Source organism: Hylaeus volcanicus, chromosome 4, assembly GCF_026283585.1.
Source record: "Hylaeus volcanicus isolate JK05 chromosome 4, UHH_iyHylVolc1.0_haploid, whole genome shotgun sequence".
In the NCBI taxonomy this organism is placed as follows: Eukaryota; Metazoa; Arthropoda; class Insecta; order Hymenoptera; family Colletidae; genus Hylaeus; species Hylaeus volcanicus.
Window position 1 is genome coordinate 16,431,621 of NC_071979.1, and position 19,209 is coordinate 16,450,829.

Genomic DNA, 19,209 nt, shown 5'->3' on the forward strand with positions numbered 1-19,209 from the left:
TACCTGAAATATAGCATGATCAGTTCCTCTTACTACCCGAAACTTCTCTTACCTGAATAATCACATCAATTGTACCGTGGATAGTTCATCTAGAAGTCTCAGAGACTAGCTTTCATCCCCTAAACTTCAATTTCACCCTCTACAAAAGAATACACGACTAACACTATTAAATGCTCTATCCACGTGCAAAGTTCCGTAAGAATCGGCGTGTTAAAATTGTGTCACGTTCCTTTCCATTTGAACAACCCAAACAACGAGGGTCTCCAGATCTCATTAAACCGTTAAAAGGTTAGAACTCCTCTCCTCGACTTCTGTCTCTGTCCTCCCAACATTCATCCGCCCTGCCAGCGATCCAATTGGTCCCGCTGTGAGTCATTGCCTCGCAATGGAAGACCTCGATTTTCCAAACGGTTCGACCAGCCCTGAAATATCTCGATTCGCGAGACACGCGGCTGGATTTCCACCCGTAACGCATTGTCCGTGCCCTCGGTATTACTCGATTCGTTCCGTTCGCCAGGAATGGGCGCTCTTCCTCTCTCCAACAACCGATCTCTGCTCCCCCTCGACTACCGCGTGCCTTTTTTTTTTATTATTACCAAGTTATTTATCGCCACCGTTTCCCCACGCGAGTAAAACCCCCATTGTGCCGTAGTGACGTGGCTGTCGACTAAGTTATTTATAATGATTGCCATCTCGCGCTCGCTCTCGCCAATGCCGCTATCGACGCGAGCACCTGCTGGTCCTACGCCAAACGGGTTGAAATATAAATTTGATGACGACACAACGTCTCGAGGCTCCTTTCGCGATCCGCGACCTTCGGAAAGCCTGGAGGGGAAACTGTTCCTTGGACGCGGAGGCCACAGGTTCACGTAGATATTAAATTCCTGCGGCCCGAACTTCCACCAGAGGACCTCGAACGTCTATCATTTTTCAATTCGTTGTTCGTAGGGATATGATGGCACGGCACAGGGTAATTCGAGGCGTAGATCGCATTTTTGTGGAAACCTGCCATGGAGGATAGAAAGTAGCACAAACTCGTTGCTTTCGGAATCCTCAGCCAGGTAAGGCAAGAACTAATTAGGTAGCGTGAAATGGGGTTACTTTACATCTGTGTAGCGAACCTTGGTCAAGATTAATCTGTCTTTCTCAAAGGTATGTGTAATTTTTAAAAAATCAACACATTCAGAGTTAGTTTTGCAGCACTTGGAACAGTCGTGTGTCCATATTACTGGCACGCAGACACATTAATCCTTTTATTTATTCCGAGGGTCAGTATCTGTGTCTGAGGACCGAACCTGACCCCAGCCGAAGGTGATGGGTTCATATAACGACGAACAGGCGCCAAATAACTGGTTATTTTATTACCATTATCACTGGTATGATAAAATGGGTTCTCATTCTAACGAACTCACCATGAACCGACCAGGAAAGAGAATGGAAAGACAGCCCTCAATTATTACATTTCATCGAGAGAAGTACGTAAAACTCCAGTCACGAGCAATTGGAAGGAGTGTTACCTTTGGGTTCTACAAGATGTTTCCTACTTTTCTTGCAAGATTGTAGAAGCACAATCTACAAGTGGAAACAAGAAAAAAATGTTATATGAACTGTGTTTATAAATGCTTTGTTACGATGTTATAAGTAAATATTGAATGAAGCCTGAATAGGTGGGGAACAGCAGATTTAAACGTGAATAATACGGAAAGTTGATTGTGTAAAAGGTGTACAGTACAGCAGCAAGTACACGTGAAGAATTAACTCAACCAATTACTAATTCAGTTGCTGAGATGCAGCAAATTCCTTAGGAAATTCAAAATGTAATACATTCCATATTACATCGATGTCAAGTTTGTATCAATGCAGAAGGTGGTCATTTTGAAATGATGATTTAAAAATTCTTAACGATCCTCGTACGTAATATCGTAAGAAATATCTCGTAAGTACAGACAAAGTAAACACAATCAACCTTCAGTTGATTATTCAGCTTTAAATCTGCTGTTCCACACCTGTTCAGGCTACATTTAATATTTGTTATTTGCTTATAATATTGTAACAAGGCGTTTATAAACAAACTTCATATAACATTCCTTTCTTGTTTTCACTTGTAGATCATGCTTCTACACCCTTGCTGGAAAAGTAGGAAACATCCTGTATAATTACTGATAATGCCTACGTCAACACCAGCGGACGAACCCCAAAAGGTACAAAGACACAGTGCAGGTGTTAACGCATTCGCGATCGGCAGATGTTTTACGTTTCTAATACCGAGCACTGGCGACAATAATAAAATTCTGAAGCTGGACATCGCAAATTAGGGCCAAGATAAAAATTACAAAATATGTTTTGAAGTATCAATGTTGTAAGTATGTAGTGTATAAAATAAGAATAGAATTTGAAGTGACGTAAATTCACGTCAGCACTCGCGAATGTGTTAAGTAACCCCATTTTACAGTGTTAAACCTGTATACAACGTTGACACATTTTCTACATCAATTTCAGCCAGTCTCGTGGTAAAGTAACAAAGACTTCACACGGACACAGCTGAATCCACACGCCCGTCGATTGAAATTCTTTCTGAACGGAACCAGCAGGTCCACCTGCGAATTACGTTGAAGCGCAAGAAGTGGTTGAAACTCAGCCACTCGCCGGTTTTTGAGTTGAGATTAACGGGCGCGTATTCTCGGCATTCGTTGCATTTTCGACCAAGCCTCGAGAAAAAAGAAAGAATGCGCACCAGACGCGCCCGTCCATTTCAACGGAGCGAAGAAAGACGCAAAGCACCGAAGAAAGATTATTAACAAATGGGAGTACCATCATTACTTCCGGCCGCGGCCATTTACGTGATCACAATTATATATATTTACGCAGCAGCAGCTGCCCGTGCAGCGTAATTTCGCCGTGGCACGCCGAATTAGGAACGATGAATATTACTTTTACCTGGAATTCAATTTGCCAGCCTATCAGAACCAAACCGGAAACCCAACCACGAGACTGCTAATATACCAGGATGGCTGAATGCGAAATGTCGACTTGGCGGGAGTTGTGCTGGTACACTGTTGTGCAACTTGGTAATTTCATTTGGAAAAAGACGTCCGTAAGCCTTTAATTTTAATTAACATTTTGTAGCAAAGTTTTTAAAGATTAAAGCTAGTTGGAGAGGGTAGAGGCTGCTGTGCGAGTTACAATATGTTAGGTGAGTTATTCAATGAAACCTTAGACTGTATATAAAGGGAATTATCAAAAATGTGGAAGCTCCAGGATAGAATCCTCACGTAAAATGGCATCGAAAAGTTCTCTGCTATTCTAGGAGAAGAAAGATGTCCGGAGAAGTAAAATGCATGGCAGTGCAGTGCCATCATCGTAAATAAAAGAAAAAGGCCACGAATGATAGCCACTTCGGAAGTATACGTTATCGAAAACATCGTTGTGCCGAGAATCGAGCCATTTTCTCCCCAATAAATAGGTCGGAAGGTCGGGACGGCGGTACATTTTGTCAGGGTCTGCGGCCATTCGTAATCCAACACGGCCAATATTCTCGGTCGCAATTATTCTTCGATAAAGCGGATTTAATCGGCGATCACAAAGCGTTGGCGTTCGAAGAGTGCACGATGCATTCAATCCGCGTTTTGGACCGTTCCCATGCACCGTCATTCGGGCTAATATAAAAACGAGCGTCGAGCCACCTGCGCGATATGCACGGCCCACCGGCGCCGTCGTGTATTTTCGCCTCGCCCAATGGCGCTGATTGTGCAACATTTTTCACTTATTTTTCGTTACCTGTTTCGTGATTTCATACGCCACGGATAATGACAGGCAAATACATCGAGTAAGTATACACAGTAGGTAAATGTTTTTCTGGCCGACGAAATTCATGTTTGAAAGCTTCTCTTATTTAACCCTCTATCGGCCTGTGTAACTTTTGGATCACATGCTGACATATCGAGGTTCAAGTGGTATTGTTTTACCAAATAATTTTAGTTTCTTCACAAGATGACGTATATGTTTTAATTATATTATGTTTCTGATAGCCAATAACAATATTAATGGCGGTTGGCAGCATCATCAACCTGAAATGTCAAACTAATCCCTTTCAAGTTGTTTGCAGAAAACAAATTCGGAGCATAGAAGGTTAATGCTTTTTTTTTTTAAATATCCGTATAATTTGTAAATTTCACGCTGTAAATTTCTAAGAAACTTCTTCGAACATCAAAGAGCAATTGTCTCACTGGAAGTTGAATACCAGTTCATTACCCATATTTTTCCCTCTGGAAGATGCTACAAGTGAAGCAACAGTCACTGTTTCCGTAATCATTGGGAATAAAAGAAAAATAGCATACGAACATCATACTACGATTTAACGAGAGAGATAATCTGGAAACGGAACACGTTCATGTGTATTTATTTTATTCGCGTAGACCTCGCATGCCAAATGCAAAGCTCGTTGCACCGCGATGGCGAAAGTTCATGGAAACATTACGTGACGCGAGATTTTTATAACTATTTGTATTTATTCTTAATTTCGAATGAAATTCCACGCAGTGCGGCGGTCCGATGTTCGCTTTTAATTTCGACCAGTCGATGAAATTTTTCACCGTAAAGGAGGGAGGATCAGGGAGAAGGAAAATAGGAATTAACGGAGATAATTACATCTTGACATACTTCAAATATGAACAATCGTCCATGCATTTGTCTTGGTGCTACACCTTACAAAAATAAAAATGTTATCACTGCTCGATATTCAATTCTTTCTATTGTAGAAAAAATACTATGACACGTCAACTTTGAACAGCTGTAAATATACGAATGAGTTGGCACACATGGTCTACATGGACCATCGCACGTGCTCATCAAACAGTGCCATTATTAGAAAAAATAAAACGACGAATCTAATAGCGCTATCTCTTATCGAACGACAAAACTTATTGAACAACCTATTACAGGCATGTTTAAAAAAATTGTTTCTGTGGGGGTAACAATCTAAATCATAATTAATAACAATCACACTTTACATAAACTAGCGCGTGAATTCGCGTATACGGTGAAATAAGTAAACTTAGAGAATATAGTGTTCCTTAATTGTACTACGCGACGTGCACTCTGTAGAGGCTTCTTTAAGACTAATCTACGGAAAAACGGTCAGCAGGCGGGAGGAAAAACCCCAAACCTATTGGGGAAGGCTAGGCCTGCGCCAGCACATGTTGTGACCTCCGTTGCACAGTCTCAACAGTTTCGCTAGTTAAAACGTAATCAGAGATTCTTAAATTGAGCCACTATTTTGTCTCGATCACAATGCTTTCCCTCTTCACAGTTCAGGAAGTAGAAAAATGAAGAAAGCAGTGCAAACGAATCTTCCGTGTCGGTGGCGAGGAACACGATGCATCGTGGCCCATTATCGAGTAATGTTGCCCCGAAGTCAATAAACTGATTCGAGACGAGCCCCTTCTTCGTCGGGTCGCCGGCTGGCAAGATTAGAATTTTCGTCGGCGGTTTCTTTCTTCGGCGTGCTTGTGTCTTGGTTAAGTTAGTAGCTGGGGGAAACTGATACTTCCAACCCCGACAACAAGCGTCGTCGCTTTATCACGATGGCCCCGATAATACCGTACTCCGTTAGGACGGGAACAAACGGTAGCTTGTTATGTTAATCGACTCTCCATCGATCGCTCGAGACTATTCACCTATGAATGGCGAAAACGCGGTTACGTAACGAGATCGTCGTCTGACGACGTTATTAGGAGTACCTACGACCGAGTGCTGTCGAGCACTCTTACAAGTGTCCTCAATTCCTTCTAGCAATTATCTTGCTACTCGTTTGCGTTCAACGACGAACGCGTCAGACCAGAAATGAGGCCTTACGTAGATACAAATTTCGAAGAACGAAGGAAAAGCGATTGTCAGTTCATTATTCGTTGAATAGGAATTCGAATTTGAACTATGAAATTAGGTATCTATTTGGTTGTCTGCTAAGTGTAAATAGTCCGTTAGGACTATGCTATAAATAAAATTAATTGAATTGAATCGGGTTGCCTGAAAAGTCCATGTCGTATATTGGTAGGTGGTACAGCTCTGAATATATCGGAATGGTTGAAAATAAATAACATGTATGCGTCCCTTAAAAGGTGGAAAGATTGTCGAACAAAAATGGTACCTACGTAATTCAATAAACACGTATCAAAATTTAAATGTGCTTTTGAATTTTTCATAAAAATTGGCACAAACTTTCAGGACAACCCAATAATAACCGGTGACAAAAATTTGATAACTTGGTACCAATGACACGGTTAAATTTTCACTATAGAAAAATACTATATTAACAACACTGTAATTTCATGTGAAATCGTGCAGAACAATAAGACGAAAGTGGAAATGGTTGGCTTGGTAATTTGCACCTTTGTCTCGGCGCACAAGCGCGCTCAAACTACCCTCTATCGATTTTACGGTAATACTGCATTCGGAGAGCCTTTGCATTTTGATCAGAGAGCTTGAAAACACTTCATTGGAATGCCGAAGAAAGTTCAACACTTTCGGAGCGTTTACTCGGCGCAGCGACTCCTATTGTTCTGCATTTCGATGGCTGGATGTACCAAAGCCAGATACCGAATCGAACTGGCTACGTGTTTCAGCTTCATCAAAAATGTATATGGCACGGCTTCAATTTCAAAAGTTATTTTCTTTTCTGATCACTCCTAATTGTTCGTTAAATGCTTTGTACATTTTTGAGTAACTCCAAACCTAAAGTTATCGAGAATCTGGATCAACAACTTTACCACAGTTGTCTGAAAGTAAACGTACACGTTTAACCGCTCAAATTCTGCCGAAGCCAAATTGACTGTAACAAGTATCATATGGTGGTGTCAGATTTCGCGGAAACCCCACGAATCTCTCGTGTAACCTCAGAACCCATTTAAAAACCTGTACAATGGACTTCGTGGTCTTTTCTTTTGCGGTCCCTATAAAGTTTCAGCGTAACATGCTTTAATATAATACAACTTTGCATGTTTGTACGTAAGTGAAACAAGTTACAACTCCATTGTCCACTGATGTGACTTCCTACAGACTTCGCCAGGACACGAATCACATTACGCAATAAGGGGATGATACCGTTCGATCGACTAACACGCGACAAACGTTTAGGTTGGCCACATGGTTGGTATCACCAGTTTGGCATAAATTTCGATACAAACGAGCGTGGACGTGACCGCAAAGAATTTCGCGTGGAATCACCGCGAGTAGTCGTCCATCGAGTTGTTTTTGGGGATGCGATAAGACGAACGGCATACGTGCAGCACACGGATAGCAGCAGCTGCGCGTGCCTTGAATATTTAACCTGCTTAAGGCTCCCGCACAATGCACGAATCCCGCTGAATGGGGAAGCTGCTACCGACGGCATTCGTCCCTGCGAACGAATTGGACTAAGCGGGGGTCCATATTTAATCAACACTCGTCCTCTTCTTCCTTCTATGGGCTCTGCCTCGCCTTTCAAACTCACCACGTGTTGCATTTCTTTTTCACTGCATCCTGCGTTCGAGTGCAATGATGACCATAGAGTCGCAGCTGGTACGGTGTTTGCTTCTTGGTGTTAATTGAGGAGTCATTTTTGTGAATTTTTTAAGCGTAGTTAAGTGAAGCCTTGACCACTAGTAAATCCATAGCTCCGTAAAAGATCCTTGTAAAGTGTTTGTAAGCGCCTGAAACTCCCAAAATAAATCTGTGTTTTGCTAACAAAAGAAAATTAAGTGATGCGAATATCCCTTCTCTCTTTTCTACGGCATAAAAGTACGCTGCGTCGAGGAAATGCCAGTTCATTATCATTTTGTATTATTAGTTATAACTCCTTAATAAAACATTTAAGAGCATATGTTCATATAACATTCTTCTTACTTTTGCGTGTAGAACACGCTGGCAAAATTTGGCCGGAAAAAACTGGAACACCCTGTATATTTTTGATGATTATGGTGTATGATGGAGCTCTGATCTCTGATCACACTGCTCCCAAATGTCGTGGAGCTTTAATTAAGTGAATGCTTGTTATTTTTAATTCTTTTATTTCTCTTCTGAAACATCCCTACTCATATTTCTTATCTACTGTCGTCTCAATATTAATGGTTTTCGCTGTACCGTTTCATAGATTATCATATTCATATTTTATTTTGCACAACCACTGTACACTGTTTCCCGAAAAGGGTCGACCTAAATTCGCGTAAACGCTAATTAAACTTATTTTCGTCTTGTATGCGCAACAGAGATTGTCCCATAGGCCAACGAACACCGACAACACAATTTATAATTTAACGAAACTGATGGCGCATGAAAGAACTTCTTGTCGATCGATGAATTTAAATTTATACACGTAAACGTTGAATACCAAATTTAAACGGACAATTAACGTTCACCCCCTCGAACGCGATAATTCACTTTTCGGAGTCCACTCTCGCCTCATCGACGGCAAACATTTAAACCGATCCCAATTAAACTAGACGTCATGTAATAATGAACATCTTCTTGGCGGTGGCTCGTAACTCAAGAAGAGGGGGAAACGCGAAGTTTGCATATTAGTTACAGAATAAATTAATATTCAATGTTGTAAGAATAAACCAGTCGGGCCGTCCGCTTCGTTATGTAAATGCCCACCGGAGACGTCGACGCTAATAAATCCGCGGTAGCGAAATCTCCCCGTTACCCGTAGCGTTATTTTAATAAGACTGATCCGAAGGAGGTCTTCTGGAGCAGCGCAGAGGGAGGACGCCTTGCGTAACCGCTCCGAACCCGGTCCAAAACGAATAAACAACATAGGAGACCACTCCGAAGAATAATAACAGCTCGCGCTAATTTGCGATTTCTCCAGCGAATCAACAACGCTTCGAAGGAGCAGAAGACCCATTAACGGGGAACAAGCTCTCGAGTCGACACCGATCCCCGTGCTAAAGGGGCATCCAATTAAAGACCAACGGCGAAGAATTCCGAGTTTTCAGCGATATCCCTCCCTCCGCGTCACGGTTCGTTAGAGCCTGTGGGACAATTCTTCGTCACGGAAATGAAATTCGTCGATCCCGCGAGTCACGCGAACGCGCGTCCAGGGGTTTATTTATTCCAGCCGTTAAATATGCAAGGCAAGGCAATGTACCGATAATTGTCACGGGTCTAAAATGGATTAAACGGGAAGGCGACTCGCGGTGACACTAACGCTCCATTAGGGAACGTGTTGGCCAAGATCAATGTAGCTGGTGCTGCGTGAGGCGAGCGAAAATTGTGGCAATGAGAGAGCGGAAGCGATTTACCGACCGAAATAAGTTGAAAAGGTGGAGCCTCGCTTGTTTGTGAGTCGCTTTCTTTTCCTGGAACAGAACTTTCAATATTCAACGTGAAATAAGAAACTGGGGAGTTGAATATGTACATACTGTTCAATAGGGAACGTGTAGATGGGTATGAGTATGAGGTACTCCTTTATATCTCCGACATCTTAACCCTTTCAGACCTGGCGTCCACAATTGAGGACATAACATTTAAAAATTACCGACACTATCGTTTAGGGCGAATACCCTTATTTGTGAACATGAAGAAATTCTTGACACTGTACTTCTGTGCAGCTTGAATTTTATTTTTATTTTATAATTGTGTGCCTCAAAGAGTTAATGAAGCTGATCTGCAAGTCTTCTTCACATCCACGAAATAACAAGTGCTACCATGTTATATACACACCGATAAGCAACAGTCGTAGAACGATAAAATGGAATTCATGCAACAGGAATTTAACATTCAGCTAAGACCTTTGAACTGTGCGATACGTGTCAAAGAAATATCTGTTCACGTATTAAATTCGTAATACACACATGAGAATTGTTAAATAATCCTATCTGTGAACGTCCAGAAACGAGATTAACCCTTTGCACTCGAGAAGTGATTCTCGGTCACCATTAATTTTTTTTTTTAATCAAAGTGTCAATAGAATGATTGTCGGTGAGGTAAAAGTTATCTGATCCTCAAATCTCAAATTAGTTTGTGATCACGAATCAGGCTACATCATCAAAATCAATCGAACAATAAGCTTAGCATTCGTGAAAATAGAATGCTAAGAATGCATCTTGAGTTGCTGGTAGATACCAGAAAAAAATGCCTCGAGTGGAAAGGGTTAACGACTTTTAAGAAACAAAAAGCACGTATGAAATTCTGGTTAAAGGTAATACCATTCACACCATCGCATCAGGTGCTCTAATTACTTAAGTTTCCTAAATATTTCCATATTTCCGCCCATCTGTGTAGAGATACAGAAACCAGAATGTACTGGGTTTCGAGGGACCTTCTTTCCACCGTGTTATTTACTCGTAGATCTTTCAGGAAGGTTGCAAGCACGTTCGATCGTGGTGGCAAATATTTCGTTGCCCCGGGGTCTAGTAATTTTGCTTTCAAGGGAAAATGTTTGTATCGAAGTTATCGAAGCAGTCATACAGCGACGATAAGCTGAAGCTCCGTTGCGTTTTCTACACGACCGATAAAAGGAAACACGTTCGATTCCATCGGAACGTGTTCGAGGGAAACGTTTTCGTTCCCCCGGTATGGAAAACTTCGCTAGTCTGCGAATCCTTCGGAATTCAATTTACCACGGGCAACAGCTTCGTTCGCGTAACTTTATAAATGTCCAAGCAGCATGAATTGTTCGCGCTGGAGTAAAACATTCGGGTCTGCCGAACACGTCGATCCAGAAACAAATCGAGTTAACGTGGCTAGCGCAATTTTAAAAGGGTCTATTGTAAATGGAGTATAATGAAATAATAAAATACTAATTTTATTAATTAAAAGATTTGATTTGATTTCTAAAATATCACGAATAAGCTGATATCTTTTCACTAGAGAGCTGGTCAAGACTAAAACGCCCCATACACGATACAATCTATCGTACGATGGCGTCGTACGACCAACTGCTTCGACGAGTCAGTTAAACTTTCGTCATGCGTAAACTTCCTCTTTTCTTATTCTGCAGTGACAGATATATTACATATACATTGTACATATGAGCCGTTCATTGCTCAAATCGTTTAACTCCATGAAACAAAAAGTTGAGAAATGCAATGAAATAATGTACACAGTTTTTTTTAAATTCGCTTTACAATATAAATTCAAATAAATATTATAGAATACATAAATACAGATGTAGCTTTCAACTAACGGCATATGACATCAATAAGAAAGAAATGCCAAAAAGTAATCGTCAGTAATGTTACAATTTTTATGTAACAGGTGGAGTTAATCGATTTGTGCAGTGAACGGCTCATATATTTTCAGTACATTTATTTTTGTAGTAAAATAAAATGGTTGAATTCTAAAAAAAGTAAATATTCCAGGAATATAACAGAACTTTTGAGTTACTTAATAATACGTAAATCTTATATTACTACTAATAGCGTACACGATACTTTGAAATATCCAAGTAACGTGAATTGTTTGAAATAAAACATTTGTCTACGGGGCTGGTACACGCCCCCTTCAGAAACAAACTGAATTAACATGACCGACGTAATTCCACGTTCGAGGTTCAAAGACAGTAATTGCACGCCTTATAGATGCTGATTAAACTTTGCTCCGCGAAACTACATCCACTTATCAAGAAAGTGTTTCGAGTTTTCCTCCCAGCCGAGTGCGCGTCCAATGAAAGTCGTCCCGAGCTAAAAGCAAAGTTCTCGAGCCGAGGAGTTAGACTAATGTTCGTCCCCGAAGCGAACACTGCAGGGCTCCGGGAAGTCGCCAAAAATCGCGACTCGATGACGTCGACTTTGCGAATCCATTTAATCATTATGGTACCTCGACGAAGCATCCTCAGATCTATCGTATTATCGACGTTTTTCTGTAGAAAATCATGTTATAACAACAGCATCGAGTCTCGTTCGTATACAGTATCACTGTTGATTAATACTCGTTACAGAAGTATCGGAAAATTGATACCCAGAACATACATATATGCTAGTGTAATTAATACCAATGCCATTAAGTACAGGTATAAAAACAGTTCAATGTAAAATGACACTCTATCATCTGCCGTCGATTGCGCCGAACGCGATATCAGTCTGATGAGTTTGTCATTCGTAACAGTGATCAGTGTTGAAAAACAAGCCTTGCACTATTTTTAACGCATTTACGAAGTGTTCTATAACGCGATCTTTGCCAAAGGCTGTCTCACACTACTCGACCAGTGGGAATGCTTGCTACTACTGTCATCATGGGGACAAACACGTGCGGCCACATTTACGCAGCGAAATCAAAGACTTGGTCAACCATGGCCATGGAATCAGCGCAGAGGTCGGTTCACGTTATCGCATGTAAACCAAGCCTACAGAGGACACGTTTGTGTAACTGCGCTCGATCCTCTGCCAGCGGAATCAAGATGTTGTTTCAGAGGAAACTCGTGGATTCGAACCGCGTAGCGTGCACAATCGATTGGGGGCTGGGATTTCAGTTTGTCGTTACCTATCGAATCAGCTCGCTCCGACGACACCGCCAGGAAATTTTCCCTTAATCCAGCGAACCCACCTGGAACAGACAAAAAAAAAGAACACCTTTGAGTGGTTATTTTTATCCGAATCGAGGCGTACCTAATAGTACAATTCTAACAAAGTTTGCGCGCTATATGCGGGTTTAAATGAGTTTCGCGAGAGGAAACCGTTCCTGATAAGGTTCGGAAGTGGTCATGCCGGGAACGTGTGTGCTTTGAAGTGGCAGAGGGTGAGTGTGGTCGAAAGTGTATAGAGCAGAGATATCCGGTCTAAGCTCCTAGAAATCAGAATTTACCGTGCCATCTAGTGAAGTGGTGAGGACAGCGACACATACTAATCTCCACGTACCTATTGCAGCTTACGTGTTAGTACGATGTTTTCACTGTGCATGCATGAGAATACCTCACCTCTCCAGTAGGTCTTGTAATTCATACTTCCAAGCGCTCAGATGGACACGTCTGTGTTTGAAATACTTCAAGTAACCCTAATCGTGTTAATTTTAATAATAAATCCTCGACCCATAATTTATTACAAACGTCCGATCAGCAGCGTGACATAAATATTGTATCGAATTGTATTTTTTTTTAAATTAATAAGTATCATTATTTTTGGATAAAAGCTTTTTTTTACATAAAAGTTTGTATACAAACTAATTGGATACTGTACCCGTGTACTTTGATGCACGTGTACTTACCTGGATACCCGTGTATTTCTATATCCGGATGTCCGCGTATTTTAATACAAGTTCAAAACTGTGATCTCTATTATCGATGCGTCGCGCCATGGAATGGAAACCCATTAGCGCAGACGTTCCCCGAAGATACCTGTCACAAACATCGTAGCATCGTTGTCATCCGGCTCGAGGTCTGCAGTGGCGTTGAACAAGAGTTGGGAACGTCGACGCCTCGCGTTACACAAAACGCAACGCGCGCAAAGGCAGCCGTGTAATCCAATTCAGCGAAGCCGGCGTAAACGTGGAAATTCATTTCCCACGAACACCGTTAAGTATTAAAATGTGAAAGCCCGTGTCGCGGGCACCGTGAATCCTGAATAGACTCATTGTTGTCTCGCGCCAGGAACCGTTTGCGAGTTATCTTAAACGTGGAAAACGTCTGCTCGCGTGCTCGTGTAATAGGAATTGTTTATCGCGAATCGTTTGTTCCGCGGCAACACAATGCGCGATACACGTAGGTTTCTCTCGCGCTGCCAATACCCTAGTTTTCTCTCCTCGATGCCGCCCCCGTTTCGTGTCCAACGTCAGATCACGACCAACCAGACGCGACTATCGGTTGCAAAGAAAACGGCCACTGTACGCTGCTTTTTACATGAAATTAAATTACTTGCCATTCCGTGTTCCGTTTTGGTAGGATTTCTTCGTTCCATCAGAAAACTATTCGGTACATGCCAGACGAAGCGGAGTTGTATACAGAGGATCATCTTCAATCCTCTCTATCCTTTGAGATTCATAATTCCAACCACGGAACAATTTCGCAGGCAAACTCCATTCACTGGGTAGCAATTAAAGCACCTCGAAGAACTTTCGACGGGACTAGCGACACTTTCCGAGGTCTTTCAGCCTCGGCGACGCTGACTGAAAGACATCGACGAAACTTTGATTCTATTTGCGAGAAGACGCAGGGTTAAAGGACGCGGAATAACATTCAACGGAACGTCGAAGTTCACGGCGCGGCGTGACTCGCGTCCATTCGCAGCGCGTTTAAAACAAAATCGCCCCGCCGCCCCGTCTCCGGTGAATATATCTTTGTTTCGTACGCGCGCACAAAGCGCGTAGCATTTATTGTCCGACGCTCAATTCATCGACTACGGGAGCGCATTTATAATACGACAGCGAGCTACCGGGGACGTAAGCTGCAGCGTTTCATGGTTGCGGACCAACGCGGCCGCGTGGCTCGTCGACGGCGACGCGTTTTGTTTCGAGGTGACGTGCGTGCAACGGGTTGCTGCATTCATGTGAATGCACGCGTGTACGAGCCATTCCGCGGTCAAAGAGTAGACGCAGCCGTTTTCAAAACTTTAGCGCAGTATAATTTTAACGTCACTCTTCCCCGTAGCGGTGATATGCAAGCCATTCCCACCCATTCTCTCCATCCCCAGGTTAATCATTTGAATACAAGTGGTTGTTAAAACTTGAATAAAGTAATACACGATGAGAGTTACAATTAGGTTTAATTTTTCCTGACAGTTTAAATCGGAAAGTCCTCTTCCATTTACCAACCACAGGCTTCGTTATCGAGTTACAAGCAATCAAAGTGTCTCGTGTGCGAGTACGCATGCGTTGCGGTCAGCTGATAGCTCCACGAAACAGCGCGCGCCAAGAGTCCCTCGACTTCGATCGCTTCTACCTAGATAACCAAGCTACCAATTGTAAAGTGGTAAAGGACTTTTCGATTTCTTTTTACGATCCTGATGAACAGTCCTATATTTTTACTACCACTCTGCATATTACTAGATTCTATCGACTGGACATCCAGACACGCGAATGATTAATACACGGTGAATACATGGTACCCATATCTTGGCGAATATCTTAGTCTCATCGCCACGCGTGAGAGGACAGGCGCGAGATACCTTCCGCGCTGGTGGGCGTAACGATTAATTGTCTGAACGTTCAAAGAAGGCGTCGATCACGGTGCGTTTTAAACGCACGTGCGAACAGTGTATGCACATTGCTCGTAAACGAGTGCCGTCGTTCTCGTTTAATGTCGACGGCCCGTATAGCGAGGCCTCGCTATAGTCGTCTCGTCCGTTGAGCCTTGACAACGAGAGGAAGATACCTCGCCGTCGCCTTTTCCGCCGCGTCGCGAGAGAAACACGTCGCATTCATATTTGCTGTCGCCTCGACAAAGCTGCCGCGGTCTCTGACTGCGTTCAGTGATCAATGGATACGCCCCGACAATGCTCGTCCTTGCGGTATTGCGTTATGTATTACGCTTCGTTGTACAGTAACGCCTGCATGAGACTCTATAGCGCGAGGACAGAACTTTCCGTGAAACGGGAATGAATGCGTGCCCGCGCCTGTCCCATCCGTCCCTTGGACGTGCATTATTGAGAATAATAATTCCTCGAATGACTCATGCCTGATATGCGAATAACACTTACTATTTTAGTTACGGCAATGTGAGCATTACACTGTCTAGTTAAATCGTAAAATTGAACTCTCAGATAATAAATCGTGTTTTAGGTCGAAAAATTGGGGAAGTTTTTTATTAATGGTGTTTCTCACTGGTCTTTACCACCAGGGGGTCTAATTATTTCGTTGGAAATAAATGAAAATTCAAACTGACCCATGGCCTCTAACAGCCCTGTGGCTGTCTTATTTGCATCTGGCTGCTTTATTTGCATAGCGTATATAAAGTTGGGCAATCTAATTATGAATATTTATTCATCATTTTAACGTTGGATAAATATTACTCAAATTTAACCAATCTCCTTGAACAATTTAAAGGAACAGTTTGGCCTATTTACAATATCGATCAGCGTTTCTCAATTTACGGCTTTTATTAGAAGAGTTTATTTGTGCCTTAGAGTATGGTACTGAAAACTTTCTATACCAAGAAGTTCTAACACACTTATTTCATCCAAGGAATGTTACTTATTCAAGACAACATCGGTTTTAATTCAGTTTGATCTAATTCTGTCGATTGGAGGTTAACATTTCGAAGTTTCTTATTCTAAACTGGATCATTTATATCGCGGAGAAGTCACGAAAATAGCCGTAGCTTTTACAGGTAAAAGTTTGTTCCGTTCGATTTTATCTATTGCATCTGAGTTGTTCTGAAACATGGCCGCGGGTTTAAATCTACCGGAGACCTGAAATATTCAACGCGTAGCGAAGCGCCTAAATCAACTGAAAGTTAATTTCACGGAAATGGATGGCCACCTAAAGCATTTATAGCGTATGAACTGGTCGGTTATTTGAAATTCAATCGCGAAAACTTGAACACAAAACAAGTACGTAACGGTGGTCGCGTTACTAATAAAGTAATGTTCACACTCGGCTAGAAATAATTTAACGTGTGCATTGTGCAACATTGCACCTGTTCGTTACTTTATCGTTGATTAAAAGTTGTATTATTTTTAAAAGCTTTAACTCAAACCAAGGAGTCGAAACCTTGATCAAATAAATGTTCCAGATAAGCATACCAAGTGTTCACATATATTCTGAACCTTCTTTTGTATATGTATAAAGAAATGGTATTTACTTTATTCAAATTTTACCGCGCTTCGCGGGTTGTAGAGCGTACATTGTAGAGTGGTGAGAAAGTGTCTTATCTGAGAGAGAACGGCTGTGAAAAATATAGATGGCGGAGATATCAGAGCACATTTGCAAAGATAAAAAGTATGAGAGCATCGCTAAAGTAAAAGAAAGAAGTAAAGGGGAAAACAAAGAACAGAATCAATAAACTTTAAATGTCGTTTCTCTATTTACAGGTGAGACTGTACACATTGTAAATAATTGTAAAATAATATAATAAAGAAAATAAACTCTGTTTATAGGAAAACAATTTCTGGTTTGTTCTTTTGAAAATCCTTTTGATTAACAGATAACTGTCTTATATATATTTAGTTCGTCCAATATTTAAAGGATAATTCGCGACATAAGTGGTGTAATTTTCGTTTGAAAAAAAATCTGAAAGAAATTAGTATTTTATTTACAATTTTCCGCGATAAATCACGAAAAACGATCGAGGGACGAAGTTCGACGAAATTGGACAATAAAATCGGACGGCTTTGCGGGAAATATATTTCAATTTTGGCACGGGACGGGGGGAAAAGGCCGACGAAGTACGCGATAAATCGAATCGTCGTGTAAATATTCCCATCCTGGTGCTCGGGGCACATGCACTTCGCCACGGGTTTGCCACTGCGCCCAAGCCGATATTTATCGTCGAGGTAGCCCGAATAATGCAGAACACCCTAGAGCACAGTTTTTCACGGAACAGGAGTACTCGAGTCGACTCGAGTACATGTTATAAAAGATCATTTGACGATTATAAAAAGCTTTGACATTTTATGCTAGCTCAATGCAAAATAAAGATATCCTACTATAGAGAGCCTATTTCCCCCACTTTGAACTCGAGAAATTTTTGTCTGATATCTTCCAGCAACTCGAGATATTTTCTTAGCATTCTGTTGCCACGAATACTAAACTAATTATTAACACTTCGAGTTCCAAAGAAATTAAATCTAAACAAGCATTATTGCTGGTTGATTTGCTGCGTTGAACCTAATGGTGATCTAGAGTCACCTCTCGATTGCAAGGGGTTAATTTAAAGAATAGTAAAAGCCACGAACGTGTTGATTATATCATTTAGAATAAATTTCCAGAGAATGCTCATTTGTTACTCGAGAAAGAATGAGCTCCTCTAAATGAGTCAAGCTGCATATCCCGCTAACCACTAAACATAGATGAACTAGGTGTGTCCAACCTTTCGATCGGTAGCGTGTAGAGGCCATGACGCGGCTTTTCAACTGCAGCAACTGCTCGTTATTGTCTCCGTAACTGAACACGCGACTGGCAAGTCACGGTGGAAGCGATACCGAGATTCGAGCGAGCGAATCCAGGCGGAACGGAGTGGCACTTGCTCGCTTCGATTAATCTAGCCAGAAAGATCGCAAAGTATCAGTAGGGGTACGGCGTCTCTCTCGTAAAATATGAATTACGCTGGGGATTATCGGTTATTTACGAGGTTCCTCGAGGGTACGCGATTCTTCCTAGAGTCCCGTCGTGAAACATTTTCCTTTCGCGCCGCCGGACTTCCGCAAAGCGATTTCCCCGCGTGTTATTCATCCTCTTCGGGGCGCGGGTAACGAGAGTTCTGCGGGAAGAAGCGGGAAATTAGATCGTAGTATACTCTAACAACAAGTGTACCGGAGATATACGTGAAAATAGGCGATATAGTGGTGTAATTTTCTCGAAACTTTCGTCGAGGAAGACGAGGGTTGGAAGGATTGCCAGTGCAGCTAAAATTGGTGTCTTTCCAGGAAGCCTTTAAGTCGGAAGTTAGGGGGACTTTCCAAGCCAGAGAGATTACCTATAATGTTATACATGACGGATAATACTAGCAAATGTCAGATGCCAGGATAGTCTGATTACTTGTATTTGTTTTCGGAGCTTTTCTATTTCTTCTTCAGCACTAGATACTTTTCTCTTTTGTGGATCCACAGTATTTGCATATGAAAAGAATAAATGTAGTAGCAAGCTCTAGTAGCACTATGTTGTGGTTCATCGACCACTTTATGTATATTGTATTTGTTTTCGAAGCTTTTCTATTTCTTCTTCAACACTAGACACTTTTTTCTTTTGTAGATCCACAGTGTTTGCATATGAAAATAATAAATGTAGCAGTAGGCTCTAATAGAACTTGTGTTAGTGATTCATCAACCACTTTATATAGTTAGCTAGTTTTCTATGCCATGCAATATACTCCCTGTTCTCCAGATGCATCTACTTCGCTCTCCACAATCCGATTCCTCATTTCAGAATTGTACATTCATAATCTGGGTCACTATAACTTGTACTTTGCTTAGACGAACCCATAATGTTAGCTTCAACTAAGTCAATATAGTTACGCAAGTGACGAGGTCGGGTACTACACCTGTATACCCTAGAAGTATAACATATTTACATTACAGAGTCATATCACGATATACGCTCGTTCCGCGTTGATCATACGAAGACCGAGCTTCGACGAGCAGTTTCTGG

The 19,209-nt window shown here is 41.7% G+C and overlaps 1 protein-coding gene across 3 annotated transcripts in view; it reads right to left on the reverse strand.

The window, feature by feature from the left end:
- Positions 1-19,209, reverse strand: part of LOC128876009 (fat-like cadherin-related tumor suppressor homolog) — a 506,666-nt gene that overhangs the window by 363,266 nt on the left and 124,191 nt on the right. Inside the window, exon 1 of one of the 3 annotated variants that reach the window (XM_054122089.1) lies at positions 12,457-12,485. The exons of the other annotated variants lie outside the window; for them this stretch is intronic. The gene's annotated coding sequence lies outside the window, so the exon portion shown is untranslated. Of the gene's footprint in view, positions 1-12,456; positions 12,486-19,209 lie in introns of those variants that run through there. 3 annotated transcript variants of the gene reach the window in all.